General features: G+C 38.7%; 2 long non-coding RNA genes across 2 annotated transcripts; both read left to right on the top strand.

The window, feature by feature from the left end:
* Positions 1-1,105: 1,105 nt before the first annotated feature.
* On the top strand, positions 1,106-3,765 carry LOC141645982 (uncharacterized). The gene is made up of 3 exons (XR_012545250.1): positions 1,106-1,190; positions 1,544-2,071; positions 2,634-3,765. It is a non-coding gene; the product is annotated as an uncharacterized LOC141645982 (long non-coding RNA).
* Positions 3,766-4,578: 813 nt separating this feature from the next.
* Positions 4,579-9,058, top strand: LOC141645981 (uncharacterized). Its single transcript, XR_012545249.1, has 4 exons — positions 4,579-5,098; positions 6,980-7,198; positions 7,461-7,639; positions 7,773-9,058. It is a non-coding gene; the product is annotated as an uncharacterized LOC141645981 (long non-coding RNA).
* Positions 9,059-11,831: the final 2,773 nt, after the last annotated feature.

Raw genomic sequence — 11,831 nt, 5'->3', positions numbered from 1 at the left:
TTAGAGAATCACTTGGCATCCCCTTTTTACTAAAAAAAATAACAAATCTCAAACTTTTTCCGCCTAAGTTTACCGCCTACGTCACTAACTACTACTTACACTACTTAGTATATTTCTCTAATTACTACTCCCCTAATTCATTTTAATGATATTCTGATTTTGTACACAATAAAAGTAGCCATAAATATATGCTGTATAATTGAAAATAGAAAAATACCAATAGTTTAATTGTTAATTTTTTTTACATTTCCATCTAGAAAAATCGTGCTATAGCACGGGAGCTACACTAGTTAAGCAACAACTAAATTAAAAGAGGAAGCTAATTGGAATAATGTTTTACCAAGATATGAAAAGACTAGGGCACGATTAGGCTACAAACATTTGTGATTATCATGCTAATTCCGGCAATTAGTCATCTTGGGAATACAAGGCGGGGGAAAACGCCTCTAATTCGCCTATTGACTCCCTCCCGGGCTCACAATAGGACACTAGACCTACCGACTCAACTCCCTCCGGCCTCATGACTCGGACTATCCTATACAATACTCTAAGTCCCTAGGAACGTGCGCCATCCCCAAGGTAGTCGATTAATGCTAGGAGTCACTAAGCATACGATAAATTCCCGGCCTTCCCATCCCTTTTTCCAAAGGTGAAGGTCAAACTGGTTCCCAAAGGCACCCTCTTTAGGCTCTCCCTCCGGGGTTCAACCCAAATAGGCCAAGGATGTAGATGGGTGGTCAACCTAGGACCTAACCAATTTCCATTGGTGGACAAGGGTCATCAATCAACCAAGTTCCTAAATTACAACATTAACAAAACAATTCCCAAGGTAAACCCCACCGATTTTCCCTTAATGACTAAATTTTTATATTCATTATTTTATAGTACTAAAATTTTTGATTTAAAATATTTTATTTTACTGATTTTAATTTTTAATTGAACTCCAAACCCATACTACCGCTCAGAATTGAAACAAACGCATGGTATGAGGAATCAAGTTCCAACTCCATACCGCCCAGGTATGATTCCTGATTCAAAACCCATACTTATGCACGAAACAAACGCCCCCTGATTTACCAAATTAATTTAAGCTTTTTTACCCAAAAAAAAAAAACGCAATTGCACATTACTCCGTAACTCATGTATCCCTGAAATCGTCTTTCCCTTCTCTCGATCAATCAATCAATCAAGTTACTATCGCCTCTTAAGGGTTTAATTACTACTTTCGTGTATTTATTTACCTTCAATTAAAGTTGTAAAATTGTAAAATTGTAAATTGTACGAGTAGTTCCTTAATTTTCAATCAAAGTTGCAAACTTGTAAATATTTATTTAGTAGTTATGCTCAATGGTACCCTTAAAGCAACCCCATTTAATTTAGGACAGTCCGTCTGTGTCATTTCTTTACCTTTAGACACCGATAATAAAAGGTAAACAAATGACCGACAGACGGAAAATCTAGTATATTACTCCGTATTATTTGTTTTGATTGGGTTTTCTGATAGTTCCCTTTTGAATGACTTTATTTATATCTTCTGGTATAGCTATGGACTTGTACGATAAAGTAGCCAAGAAGAGAGCAGTTGTGAGTTGCTGTTGTTGGGAAGAGCTCCCAAATGGCCCTTTGCTTGAAATCGCAGAACTGTTGTCGAATTTTGAGGATTTTATGGTTTTGCACCATGTCTGTACTCGTTGGAATTCTGTCTTAAGCTCATCACGCTGCAAATTCCTTGGCGGTCATCGTGTCGCCTGCTGCGCTCCTCAAGTTCCGTGGCTGATGATGGTGCAGCAGCAAGCTGTTCAAATATGCGTTTATTCTTCTACAGTTTGTCTTTTCAAAAGGTCCATGGATTGCCCATTTCCTTCCCTCCACAGCATCTGCTTGACAATTTTAATAATCGTTCTTTACATTCTTCACATGGCTGGCTTTTAGTCACTAGCAAGGGAGTCGGATGTTGTACAATGTCTCTTTACAATCCCTTCTGCAGTTCAACTCACAATTATATCCAACTTCCGCAATCTGATACATTTCCGCAGAGATTTGCGTCATCTGCAAGCCCTTGCACAATAAGGTACCCCTAGCTTCTTTCTTGGTTTCTCTTCTTAATCTTTGATGGACATTATTATGTTTACTGATACGAAAGCGGAAGCTAGTAGTGAACTTTAAGTAACTTGAAACTTCTCAAGTGATAAGCGTGACAACCTAACAGAAATTAACGAATTAAAAGGATATTTAGTCTGTAGTTCTACTTGGAACCCGGTGCTAATAACGATGAGATTAGAGCCCAATCCTTAAACGCCAATTTGAAGTACATCTCGAATTTTGTATTACAAATTGATCTCTAACGATCAAAAGCTTGCAACGGTTCTTGTTTATTTCAAACTTCAATATTCATAATGTGACTAATACATTGGCAGCTATTCGATCTTTATAGGACTCGAAAAAGCTATCTTTCAGGTTACACAAACTATCTTCTAAATATATTATTTGCTAAATAACCTAACATAAATTAAGGAAGGAAATAACAACTAATTGCATAATAAAATAACACTAGATAATTGAGATCTCGAGATCTCGTTTTTGTAGCAAGAAACGTGCACCAGCAACTTTATTTTGTATCATTTACTCTGCAGTTATGCTGTCATGATTGGACCGTTGATGGAAACTTAGCATTTTGGAGGCCAGGCGACAATGGTTGGACCATTGTGGGGCCATGACATACTCTTGATCTCTTAGATGTCACCTTTTATCAGGGTCACTATTATGCTTTGAATCAACGCGAAGGCCTTTGCAAAATTCATAAACGCAAAAATGACACTGGTGAGAAATATTGGTTTTGGAACCAACTGTGTGGTCTCTTACCAAGGAGCGCTGATTGCCAATTCATCTGGAATGTCTATTTTGTGGTAGTTGAAGAAAAATTGTTGGTGGCTGTTAGAGTGGGTGTCTATCCCAAAATACAGCCTGTTATACCTCTTGATTATGATTATTATTTAACCGCCGCATTTCAAGTTATGGAGATAGTTTTTTCCCCACCGCAGGAAATTCCACTTGTGAAGGAAGTAAAGAGCTTGGCGAACAAATCCTTGTTTGTAGGGGGTAATCAGGCATTTGCTATTGAGGTCCCACAAGAAGGGGATAATCATAGTGATTTTGAAGCTTCTCGTTACTATGGATGCAACCCTAATTGCATCTATTTCACTGATGATCATTACTGTCAGAAAAACGCACTTTTACCTGCTCAGTATGGCCGCGACACAGACATGGGCGTTTATAATATGGCAGATGGTAGCCTTGAGCGTGACTTTCAGGGACTCTCACTTGACAGTTTTTCTCCCTTCTTGTGGGTTGAGCCTCGTTGTTAGGGTCTTCGATAGTTAATTGCGTCTGTGTAGTTCCTTTTATTGCATCTTTTGGCACCCGACTCCCTAGTATGCTAAATTATTACTATTAAGTTTATAATCATTCCTTTGGACTCTTGTAACTATCTGTGTATTCTCTGATTCGAGGCACCTTCTTTAAGGAGTTACATGGACGGCAAGTTGAAACAATTTCACTTCGTTTGCTAGAGTTTGGATTTTGAATATTCATAACCAACCCAAATTTACAATTTGCTCTTTTATCATGCAAGTAGTTAGTCGATTTATGTGTTGGCTTATCAAAATACTTCCTATCTATTGTGAAAAATTCCCTATAAATGTTAGCTGAAAATTTTATATCAGATGCAAAGACTGGAGTGCTTAATTTGTCCTCTGATTGTGTTTTGGATTAGTGTTGTTATTGATCTGTATAGGTAGGTGGCTGAATGTTTTTAGGTGATGGAATGTTATAAAATTGATGTACTGTAGTATATGACTGTAACTTGTGGAATATGAAGGATCTGAAATCACTTCCCCTTGTTTATTACAATACTTCATTAGATATTATTAGTTGTGAAAAAATATAGTTTTCAAAAAAAAAAAATTTAATACTTTATTTGAATTATCATTGTGTTTTGGATAGCGTTGTTATGAATCTTTATAGGTGATGGAATGTTTTAACAGTTACGGAGTATATAGTACTTCATACATGTCTTGGATTATGAAGAATCTACTAAAATCACTTCCCCTTTTTCATTAGAAATTATAGTTTTTAAAAAATTTGGATGAAAATGTTGTTGCATACAGTGGTCCGATTTCATGTCATAGTTTCCTCCCACCTGTTGCTTTGCCTTTTTTTTTTCTAAGCGGTTATAATGGTGAATTGGTGATAGGTGTGCAGTCGTATAATTGTTTTTGTGTTAGCATCCTGAATACTTATGTATGTTCTAGGATGTTTATGGAGTCTAGTTGAGTTATACTCCATATCTCGTGAGTTTTGTTAGTCATCACCATTACCCTTTGTCCCTTTCAGTTGGGTAACCTATCTTAGTCAACATCAATTGCACTTCATTGCTTTCTCACTCTGGTGATTATGATAAACCAGACTGCAACACATGTTCTATCATGAGGGATCTTCTAGTCTTGCACAATGAGAATATATCACACTCTTTCCTTACCTTATGCAACTGTTTCCTGTAAACATATTTGGTTTGATTTATCTTCTTGGTTTGATTATCAGTTCAACTTAACAGAAATCCTGTCAGGTCCCTTCAAAATTCTTTTTAGTTTACTCGGGATTTCTTCTGATTGTTGAATATCTTTTCCGAAATGTGGGATGGCCATGCCGGAATGTTCCATGGTCAAATGCACTCTCGTCTATCCCAGCTGATTGGCTTATATTTATATTTATTTTATAATCATTTCTGGTAGAATTTGCCCTGTATGTCCTGGGTCTGCTCCAGGGTTGATATTCTGATAAAAGGGAAAAATTTAAATCAGGGGGATCTTGTAAGATGCTGCTCTATTGCTTTCTTGCCTGTAGTTTGGGGGTTAGTTCAGAGATATCATCTTTGTAACGTCAAAAGACAACCTTGGTCGCCATTGTAGGGAAGAATAAAAGAGATACCAGCGGTGGACTAGTTGCAATACCTGTACTGTTTGCTATCTTCAGTGCTTCCTGTAGTTAAGTGAATTCAACAGCAACAGTGTGCGGAAATAGAATTAAACACAGCTTCATGGTAAGTTTAAGATCTCACTATTTTTATGTTGATTCTTGTATTGGTTCTGCTTTTTTTTTTTTTTTTTACTTCCTTTGAACTTCTGATTAATATATGGTTTCTTTTATCAATAGATAAAGTCAAATCGTCAATTTATCATATATCATATATGCAGTAGAAATTAAATGTGCTAATTTCTTATTGGTTTTTGCGGATGAATTGGGACGGATTCTGGGTGTTTGATTTTGAACAACGAGAGAGTAATACAGGAGAATGTGTGTACGTAAGTTCTTGTTCTGACGAAAATTTGTCGTATACTCATATATGTTTATTCTCTTCTAATTCCTCTTACAATTTTCTGCTTTCCTTTTCAAATAGGCTATAATGCCAGTGATTGAGAAGTTGATACTGATAGAAAGAAATAGATATTTTACTGTTTTGGCGGTGTTTTAAGTTATTTTACCAACTTATTTTGGAATTGATCATAGGTTTCCGTCGACTTAAATACCTTATATCACTTAGACTGATTTGTTTTTCAGAATGCATGACCTGGTGTCCTGGTTTAGTCATTCTCATTGGAGTGGGTTTTTATTGTTCTTTTGGTTGTGGACGTGGTTGAATTGTTTTTTCGACTTATTTTGCTATTGGCCCGAGTTTCCTTCGGTCTTCATTAGGTGTGTAGGCTTTGTATTCTGCTGCTTTGGTGTCCCCAACGCAAGAAATTGCAGTAGTGGTGGAAGTCAAGAACTTGGGGAACAGATCCTTTGCAGTAGTTCCTGAACTTGACCTTTAGTTCCTGAAAAAATATAAAATTTTGTTACATGATTTTCATATACTTACATTTCTTATCAAAAAATCTCTTATAAAATTATAATTTCAACAAAAAATTATATTGTACAATGATAATAAAATACGGTCAAAGTACCGTCTCACTGATGATCACTACTGTGGATGCAAGTTGCTTGTTACTATGGATGTAAACCTTATTGCATCTTACTTCACATTGACTGCCTTCTGTCAATTGGTAATTTCTGAACTTGCTCTTTACATTGACTGCCTTCTGTCAATTGTGTTCCTTCTAAATATTTTTCAATGATGTATTGCTGCACGCGAAAGGTGTTCCTCTCTAGTTTTAAGAAGGGAAAGTAACAAGTTTCTTGCATTTTAGTAGCTTAGTTAAGAATTGGAGAAATTACTAGTTGGTGGATGCTTTTGATGGAAGATTTTGCACGTTTAAATGGTTTGAACCATAAACAAAACTGCTTTGGTGCCGACTTCACATCTTTTGTAAAGAACTTCAGTTCTATAAAGCGATTCTCTAGAATATGTAGTTAGTCAATTATCAGATTTCATCTCTTATTATTTTTCTTTGATTATATGCCCAGCATCCCTTCCCATGTGCAAATCAGCTTTTAAATGGTGTCGGAAATGTTAAGTGATTCAGGCATTATTACTTGAAACACTGTAGTTTCAAGGCTGGACAATGAATTGATATGTCCCATAAGCTTGTCAGCCATATCGTTCAAGGCAGAGGGAGATTGATTCTTAAGGCATTCTTTTGTGCTTAGGAATTTATAATTTTCGTATGTTTTTTTTTGTCGAACTTGCATCTGAGCTGAACTGTATTTGATTTATCAACATAGACCAAAATGATTATTGGTTGCGTGTGATTGTTATCTAGGTTTCTTCGTATCTTTTCTCTGCTATTCTTACTTTCCCATACCGGGTTTCGTATCATTCTAGCAATTCTGTTGAGGATGCTCAGTGAGCAGAGATAATGGCTCTAATAAGTTAATGTCATGTTTTAGTTACTTTTATCTCCTCATTTTCAGAACTATTATTCTAGTCCAGGAAAGTTTCTGAGAGCATAAAACTCTTAACTCCCCTATTTTCTTGTTGCAGAGTTCAGAACAAGACCCTATTTGAGTATTTATGTAGTCAACTTGGAAGGAAGGCCCAATGTCTTCATAAATTCATCTTCTAGAACAACAATATTACCCCAGTGCCTCGAGAACTCTAATTGCAGGGTAAGGTGGTGTTGGATGTACGCAGTCTTACCCTTGTGCTAATAAAACAAGGGAGCTGTTTCCGAAGAGGATTTTATCTTCTCCGGCAGAAAAAGTAGGTTTACGACATTTAAAATTTTCTTCCAGACTCACCTTTCTCATTACTTCTGAAGACATTATCTAGCATAGTTTATGAGCAACAATTATTGGTGGTGGTTACTATGATTAGGTATTCATAATGTACATGAAGTCAAACTATTTTTTAACAGTATATTCTTTGAGTTGAACATCTATGTAAAGTTCTCTTAGAGCACGTCGGTAATTTTTGTTCTCTTAGAGCACGTCAGTAATTTTTTGCCACTATGCTGATTTGACAGGCCTTTCACGTGCCACGTGGGCTGAAATCATGGCAAGAGAAGGTTTGAACACCCGCCACACACCCACGTACTATCGAGGGAGTGGGATGTTTGACTATGTCTCTTTACAATCCCTTCTGCAGTTCAACTCTCAATTATATTCCACTTCCGGGATTTGATACATGAGCTGGTCCCAAGAGGTTTGCGTTCGTTATCTGCAAGCCCTTGCATAAATAGTTACACTATAGCTTTCTTCTTGGTTCTCCTTCTTAACCTTTGGTTGACATCATCCCTTCTTATCCTTTGATTGACATCATTATGTTTACTCTGCAGGTATACTATTATGTTTATCCATCATGATAAACTGACATTTGGGAGGCCAGGCGATGAGGGTTGGACCATTCTGAAACGCCCTCATGCTCGGTCTCTTACCTTCTACCCGGATGGCTGTTTTGTTTTGAATAATTTAGGAGAAATTCTGATGGAAGGGAATAGGTCATCTCTTACCTGGGAGCAATTACCGCTACCTTTGGAGGGCTTATTTTGGTAGTTGACAAAAAATTGTTGGTGGTTGTTAGACAGGGGCTCCATCCCAAACATCTGCCTCATATATATCTTGATTAGAATTATGTTTATTTAACTGGCGTATTTCGAGTTATGGAAATAGTTCTATCCCCATTGCCCGAATTTGCAGTCATGGAGGAAGTCGAGAACTTGGGGAACAAATCCTTGTTTATATGGCGTAATCAGGCATGAGCTATAGAGGTACCACAAGACGAGGCTAATGTAGGGATTTTGACGCTTCTTGTTACCATGGATGCAAACCTAATTGCATCTACTTGACTGATGATTGCTACTGTCATGCTTTCACTACAGAGTATGGTTGCAGTAGACACGGTTGTTTATATTAATTATGGCAGAATGGCAGATAGTTACAATGAGCGCGATTTTCAGGGACTTTCACCTGACAGTTTCTCTCCCATGTCGTGGCTGGAGCCTCGTTATTAGACACATGGATAGTTTAATTGTGTCTGTGCGGTTCTCTTAATTTATTTCATCTTTTGGCAGCTGCCTCCATAGTATGCTACATTATTGCTCGGATGATTTAAGTTCGGAAACATTGCTTTGTGTTGGGTCGTAACCCAATATGTATCCAGCCCAAAAGTTCTCTTTAGAACTTGGTCTTATGTAATAAAAAATAAGGGTGTTTGTTTAGTGGGCTTGGTCCCACGGTTTGACCTTGGAAGCCAATTATGTTGGCTGGTGTTTTGATAAAAAAGGGAAATCCCTTGTTTTTGGCAGAGAATATACGAAGAGTATAGCACACAACACAAAAAGGAAAAACTTGCAGGATGATTTGAGCGTGCGCTCAAATTGGTGCCACAACTTCTCACAAAAATCTGGTCTGATTTCTTGGGTCTTCTTACACACGGTTTGACACAAGACGGTGCTTGTCTTGGGCTAGTGTGTGGTTGGGTGGCAGGAGCAAGGTGATTTTGTGGTCGAGATTCTTATCTCGGGTTCAGTTAATCGAGGTCAGTATAGTTCTTTGTATACGGTCTTGTATACGGTTTTACACATTATTTAGGTGGTTTAATCTAGACCGTCTCACTAGTCAGTTGGTGGAATTCGTCAATTGTTCTAGGGTTTAGATTTGGTTTTTCCTAAATCTTTGTGGTTCCGAATTGGTGTATTATTCGGGACGGCGGACTGTACTGGTACTATTTTTATAATGGATTGCTCGATTGGCTGTGGGTTTTACCTCCGGATTTGGAGGGTTTTGCCCTGGGTATTTACCCTATATTCTGTCTCGTCTTATTGTTGTTTACGGTTATCTACTTTTGGTTTTATATTGTCGATTGTGCTTCCGTTGCGTGTGGGTAATTTGGCGTAAATTTCCCAACAAGTGGTATCAGAGCCACTTGGGCTCGGTCCAGGTGGCGGTTTAATTGACAATGACGTCAAATTTGGGGTCTCAGTTTGGTGTACCGAAGTTTGACGGAAAAAGTAGCTTCACCCTCTGGCAAAGGAGGATGAAAGACCTCTTGGTTCATCTTGGCTTGGCTAGAGCCTTGAAGGGGTTAGTGGTAAACCTAAAAAGATGAGTGATGATGATCGGAAGAGATGTGTACTAAGTGTGCTAGTACCATCGGGTTGTGTATTTCGATTCGATCATTAATTGCGTTCTTGATGAAGACTCTCCATCGGCGATATGGGAAAAATTGGAAAAGTCAGTATATGGCTAAAAGCTTGACCAATAAGTTGCTTTTGAAGCGGCGGTTGTATCGGTTGAGGATGGATGAGGATGGAAATCTTATTGGGCATATGAACATGTTTAATGGACTCTTAGATGAGTTGAACAAAATCGAGGTAAAGTTGGAGGAGGAAGACAAAGCATTGTTACTCCTTAACTCTCTCCCGGATACATATGAAAATTATGTGGATACTATCTTGTGCGGGAAGGATACCATTACTATGGATCAAGCGCAAGCGGCTCTATTGTCTTTTGATGCGAGGAAGAAGGACAAGGTCAGGTGCAAAGTGGCAAAGTGGAGATACTACTGTCGTTGCTCATGGTGGGAGAGGTCGATCATTAAACAGGGGTGATGGGTCAAAGCATGGCCGGTCTCAATCCAGGAATGCTTCTACAAGCAAGGATGTGAAATGTTACAAGTGTGGTGAACTTGGGCATATTAGGAGGTTTTGTCCTAATAAAAGCGGGAAAGGCAAGGGTGACACCAACTTGGTTGTCGGTGAAGGAAGTGAAGGGAGTAGTAGCTGCTTCTTAACCGATGGTGATGAATTACTTGCGGTCTCAAATGGGCACGATGCTTCTTCTAAGGAGGAATGGATTTTAGATTCGGGTAGTGTCAATCATGTTTGCTTCCGGAAAGAATGTTTTGAAGAACTCCAATTGGGTGTGACTAAGAAGTTGAGTTTGGCGGATAATTCAACGGTGGATGTCATGGGTATTGGGGTGGTGAAATTCAAGACTTCTAATGGGGTGGTGCACACTTTGGATCGGGTTGCTTATGCTCCAAAGTTGAGACGGAATCTAATTTCACTTAGTCAATTAGACTCTCAAGGTTATGGGTTCAAAGCTCATGGGGGAGTGGTGAAGGTGACTAAGGGTTCAATGGTCCTTATGAAGGGGGAGTTGCATCGTGGGTTATACCGTCTGAAGAGCTCACATGTTGGCTGGAAAAACAAAAGGCGTCGACATGTTAGTTTCCAGGTTGCAGACGGGGGCAAGGGTGGTAAGAGTGAGGGGGAGAGGCTCCTCTCCAAATTCAAGTGATGCTACTAACTTGGTACGGCTGTACACGGTGCATTGGCCGTGGTTGTGAGTTAGGGTGAGGATACTAACTCGAGTGTGCAGCTGGTAAGTACGGCAGGTCAATGGTTGATTCCTCGGTTACCCTTGGGCTGGAGGGGGAGATTTGTTGGGTCGTAACCCAATATGTATCCAGCCCAAAAGTTCTCTTTAGAACTTGGTCTTATGTAATAAAAAATAAGGGTGTTTGTTTAGTGGGCTTGGTCCCACGGTTTGACCTTGGAAGCCAATTATGTTGGCTGGTGTTTTGATAAAAAAGGGAAATCCCTTGTTTTTGGCAGAGAATATACGAAGAGTATAGCACACAACACAAAAAGGAAAAACTTGCAAGATGATTTGAGCGTGCGCTCAAATTGGTGCCACAACTTCTCACAAAAATCTGGTCTGATTTCTTGGGTCTTCTTACACACGGTTTGACACAAGACGGTGCTTGTCTTGGGCTAGTGTGTGGTTGGGTGGCAGGAGCAAGGTGATTTTGTGGTCGAGATTCTTATCTCGGGTTCAGTTAATCGAGGTCAGTATAGTTCTTTGTATACGGTCTTGTATACGGTTTTACACATTATTTAGGTGGTTTAATCTAGACCGTCTCACTAGTCAGTTGGTGGAATTTGTCAATTGTTCTAGGGTTTATATTTGGTTTTTCCTAAATCTTTGTGGTTCCGAATTGGTGTATTATTCGGGACGGCGGACTGTACTGGTACTATTTTTATAGTGGATTGCTCGATTGGCTGTGGGTTTTACCTCCGGATTTGGAGGGTTTTGCCCTGGGTATTTACCCTATATTCTGTCTCGTCTTATTGTTGTTTACGGTTATCTACTTTTGGTTTTATATTGTCGATTGTGCTTCCGTTGCGTGTGGGTAATTTGGCGTAAATTTCCCAACACTTTGGACTATCTTCATGCAGCTGCTTCACTTAGCTGGAGTTTGATATTTTCGGTGAATCTAAATTACATTCGTCTTTGTTCATTACGTTTCTTCTGAAATTGGCGGTTTCTGAAAAATGCTCTTACGCCGTCTGCCTTTTCTCACTTATGTTCCTTTTAAATATTTTCTATCG

Source organism: Silene latifolia, chromosome 3, assembly GCF_048544455.1.
Source record: "Silene latifolia isolate original U9 population chromosome 3, ASM4854445v1, whole genome shotgun sequence".
Taxonomy (NCBI): domain Eukaryota; kingdom Viridiplantae; phylum Streptophyta; class Magnoliopsida; order Caryophyllales; family Caryophyllaceae; genus Silene; species Silene latifolia.
This window is presented reverse-complemented; position numbering and strand designations above follow the sequence as displayed.